Source organism: Pinus tabuliformis, chromosome 2_1, assembly GCF_031772625.1.
Source record: "Pinus tabuliformis cultivar Carrire ecotype Pingquan chromosome 2_1, CPIR1, whole genome shotgun sequence".
NCBI lineage: Eukaryota > Viridiplantae > Streptophyta > Pinopsida > Pinales > Pinaceae > Pinus > Pinus tabuliformis.
Genome location: NC_142299.1, coordinates 96,090,048 through 96,094,968, shown reverse-complemented (window position 1 = coordinate 96,094,968; position 4,921 = coordinate 96,090,048). Strand labels below are relative to the sequence as shown.

Sequence of the window (4,921 nt, the reverse complement as noted above, 5' to 3'; positions counted from 1 at the left end):
TGTTTTCAAGCGATTCAGTGTCACCCACATGGAATGTAGCTAACAATCCTGGAAGAGAAAACTTTGTAGAAGGCGAGAGCTCAAAAATATTAGTGGAAGCAACATATAAAGGTGAAAAAGGACAACCAATGAAGATTGTCAAAGAAGTTCATGAAGAAGAGACCATGATTTCTGAAAACATAGTAAGAGATCATCATGTTGTCATGATGATAGGAATGATTGAGTCAACCATGGGAGATGTTGAGTTGATCAACCTGAAAAACGTACCTCAAGAAAGACGACCTGAAGCAGAAATTCACCTAGCAAAAGGTGAAGAAAAGGAAAAAGAGCTAACAATGACAAGTAGTCAACAACAAGTTCAAGGAGGAAAAGAAAGAAGCTCTCATCAAGAAGCTAATGTATGGGAGAAGGAGCTAGAGTTATTGGAGAAATGGTTAAAAGCACCAGTACCTGATAAAGACTGCATGAGGTCTGCAGTAAAGGAAGCAGAAGCAGAGGAAGAAGCTCACAACTGTGAACCAGGGCAAGGAAGCATTATTAGAATAGATGATACAGAGGAAAAACTTGACAACTCTTTGAAGGAGTTAAATCAACACCTTGAAGTGTTGATGAAAGAAAAAAGTCCAGAACAACAAGTTGAAATACTGTTGAAAGGAGACACACAGTGTGGATGTGTGAAACAGAGGAAGATGTAGTTGGACAGCAGCAACAAGTTAAAGCAGGAAGGGAGAATTAATGAAGAAGACCAGCAGGAAGATCGACTGGAAACAAAGATTGAGAACATAAAGAAACTGATGTTGAAGCAGACCAGAAGGCAAAGGCTGGCAGCATCAGAAAAGGTGATCAGTCAAGTACTAAAAGATTTTCAACAGGTTAAGAGAATTTGTCCAAATGATCATGGTGCCACGAAAAAGCTTGAAGAGACCGAAATAGCAGTCAAAAGAGTTAGCTTTATTGAGGCCGTCTCAATGAATGATCTTGTGAATCATTCTGTTGTTGATCCCATTGATTTTCATTCAATAAAGGTAGAGCGACAGCATAGAATAGGAGGAGGAAATATAACATTGGCATTTATAAAGAAAGTGATGGATGACCTCAAGAATCAGGAAAACATACATGTCTGCATTTCAAATATTATTGCAAGTAAAGGATTTGCTGGAGGCGATGCCATTGTTGGTTGACATCGATATTCCGAATGGAAAGCAATTCATTGTTTGTGATGACATCCATGGTCAGTATTATGACCTTTTTAACATCTTTGAGATTAGTAGGCTTCCTTCGGAGGACAATCTTTATCTTTTTAATGGTGATTTTGTTGATCGAGGATCATTTTCAGTTGAAGTCATACTTGTGATATTCGTATTCAAGTGTATGTGTCCAACTGAACTCTTTCTTGCAAGAGGAAATCATGAAAGCAGGAGTAAGAACCAGATTTATAGTTTTGAGGGCGAAGTCAAGTCCAAGTACAGTGGAAGCATGGTTGAGCTTTTCGCTGAAGTGTTTTGTTGCTTGCTTTTGGCTCATATCCTCAATGACAAGATTTTTGTTGTTCATGGTAGTCTTTTTAGCGTTGATGGTATAAGACTGGATGATATCAAAGAAATTGTTCGATTCCAAGAGCCGCCTGAAGAGGTTCTGATGTGTGAAATACTTTGGAGTGATCCACAACCCCATAAAGGGTGTGGACCTAGCAAACGAGATGTTGGTTTGTCTTTTGGAGAAGATGTGACCAAAAGGTCTTTCCAAGAAAACAATCTTGAGCTGGTGGTCAGGTCTCATGAAGTTAAAGAGGAAGATTATGAAATTGAACACGGTGGCAAACTTATTATGGCTTTCGCAGCTCCAAACTATTGTGACCAGAGACGAAAGATGAAGCAGGAAGCAGCTCACATGTAGCCTAAACAGAGGAACAGAGCACATGGACAACTCCAGGACCAAGTCTGGGATCCAGGAGGAATTTTTTTTGTTCCCTTTCTCTTCGTTCCTTTTTGAAAGCACATGATCAGGAGATCATGAATGTTTTCAAGCGTGAGAGTCTGATGCAGGAGCATCTGGACTTGGCCAAAAATGTGACGGAGTGGTCACATGTTGTGGCTAATGCAAGACTTGAGGAAGACTTAGTTGTTAAATTTGTGTTAATTTCAATAAGGGCAAGTAGTTAAAAGTGGTCTAGTTTAGTTAAATGAAGATAAAGATTGAGTTATAACTGTATAACTAATTCTTTCATGTGCAGGAAGAAGTAGTTAGCTATGACTTATGTATAACTTCTTTCTGGAAAAAAAAAAGAGAGGCAGCAGGGGAGAGATAGATCGAGTGAGGGGAGGTCTGACAGATAGAGAGGGCCAGGGCAGAGCACTCTCATCCCTGTATGATCAGGCTGTTGAGGTAACAATAATATGCTAATAAAGATTCAGCATAATAAACCTGTAATAGTTTTGTGTTTCTATGACTTGATCTCCCCATGGTCAATTGGACAAGTGTGTAAGTGTCTGCTCAGAAATTTCTGTCTGATTTATGTGATGATTGGTAAATGATTAATGAATATGTGAAATGTTGCTGTAATACGAAATGGTAATGTTTGAATGCATGAATTGTAGTCGCTGAATGAGTTTTTCCTGGTAGTTAATGGCACAGGAATTACGAGGTTCCTGTAGAAGGGTTTGAAGACCTTTTTGGCACAGAAATCGTTGTGATTGATATGAACCAAGTTTTGTATGTTGTATTGGAGGAACCTATCATAGATTAAATTCAGCGTTAGTGATAAGTTGTTGATGTCGTTGATAGGAATCAAGTTTCGTATGTTCTGTCAGAGGAACCCGTCATAAGTTAAAACCAGAGTCAGTCATAAGTTGTAAATGCCACTGGAATCTCCATGGGAAAGTGTTGGCTTGGTGTCGGTTAATTTCCAGTTCACAGAAGTCACCATTTGGGCGTAAATGAAACTATGCTTTTGTTGATTAGGGGTCCGCACAGAAGATCGGGAGACCCCACTTGAAAGGGGGAAAAATGAAACCGGCCTTGAGGTATCTGATCTCATCAGCAACAAATAAATGATGCACGTATTATAATGTAAATTCATAGAAAGTAATCCGACCTTTGAGTTGACAGAGTATTTATGCCAGATTTACCCAGCTTGTGCACAATTTGTGAAATTTTTTTGTAAGTTGACCCAAATTTGAGCCGGAACGGCCACGGACAAACTCAACGATATTTCTTAGAAGGTGCTGGATAACCAAGCGAGCCCATCGAGCATTGGTCGGACAATTATGAAACGAAATTGACCAATACACTCAGGGCATCTTGTAGAGGAGAACAAAGTTGTGGAACCTACTGCATGAATGTGTAAGGATGGTAGTGTTGTTTAGTAGTTCTGGTGTGAATAGCATTACAAAATGGTAGAGGGCGTTTGATTCAATGTTGAGTTTCCATAAGGTGGCATCAGATTGTGCCTAAGGTTTTGTCGAAGGTTGAATAGTAAGTTTCTAAGGTGTTATTTCCTATGGTGAAGTTTTATTTTCTTTGTTTATAAGGTCATCTAGCCACATGGTGGCCACTATCGAATGTTGAGGTATATGTCATATAAATATTTTATATTCTACTTTATTTTATATTCAAGTATTCATCGTCTTTCATGTCTTATACTCTACACTGTATATTCTTTCATTTTTAGGAGAGGAACTTAATATTGATGGTAAGAAGCAACAATTGAAGAAAGAGGAGAACAATAACACTGGAGAAATAAATGCAAAATGAGAGAGAGAAGAGAATATGTCCAGTGATACCCTTAGAGCCAATATCTTGCATAAGACACACTCGTAGAGACTGATGGTCAAGCCTTCAGAGTTGGTGAATTCACTTGCAATGCTTTGGCAACATACTGATAATGTTTTGAAATGATGAAACACTATTTCATGTGTAAATTGTAGTCCAACCGATATTAAGTTGGAAACTCATATTGTAATACTTTATATTTTATATAATAAAATTTATATGGTTTAAATTATTTTTATGTGTACTTGCTATTATTTAGTCTTGTAATTAACATATGCAACTTTGCATTATCATATTACATAAACATGCACATTGTATGGCATTTAGCTGCAAAATCATACTAATTAATTTATGTTGATTAATAATGAACACATAAAATCAATCTAAAACTACTAAATTAGTAGTTTATATTAATTAATGATCAACACGAATAAAATGAATGTTTGACTAAATTAGTCATTTATAATGATTATGAATGAAATTAAATGAAATGAATATAAGCTACTAAATTAGTGGTTTATATAATGAATATGAAAATACCAAAAAAAGATAAATGACTACTGCAAATGATAATTTTTTGATTAAAATGGTGACTAAATTTTGCATATATATAACTATTAGTAGCTAACTTATAGTATCTTATAACACGACTAAAATATAGTCATATTTATTTGGTCATTAATTGGTTTCAAATGATGACTAAAATTTACATATATATGACTATTAGTAGTTAATTTACAGTATCTTATAACACGACCAACATTTTGGTCATATTTCTTTAGTAAGTAATTGGTTTTTTCGAGGATTCATATAGTAATATATTTTGTTGTATATTTGGTCATTAATTGTTACAATTAATGACTAAACCAATGAAAAATTTATGACCAAATTTATGACTAAATATACTACTAGATGGTAAAATTGAGGAAACCAATTAATGACTAAGGTAAAAATGACTAAAAGTTGGTTGCGTTATAAGATATTGTAAATTAGCTACTATTGGTCACCGATTGAAAAATGGTCACTTATATGCAAATTTTAGTTGTTGTTTTAGTAACTAATTAGTCATTTTGTACTAGTGTTCATTATCAACAATAACCACTATTTCAAGTGTGTGATGCACACCCAATTTTATGTATGTTTATTCCAA

At 35.6% G+C, this 4,921-nt stretch overlaps 1 pseudogene; it reads left to right on the top strand.

Moving 5' to 3' along the window:
• Nucleotides 1–794: 794 nt before the first annotated feature.
• On the top strand, nucleotides 795–1,896 carry LOC149198950 (serine/threonine-protein phosphatase 5 pseudogene; annotated as a pseudogene).
• Nucleotides 1,897–4,921: the final 3,025 nt, after the last annotated feature.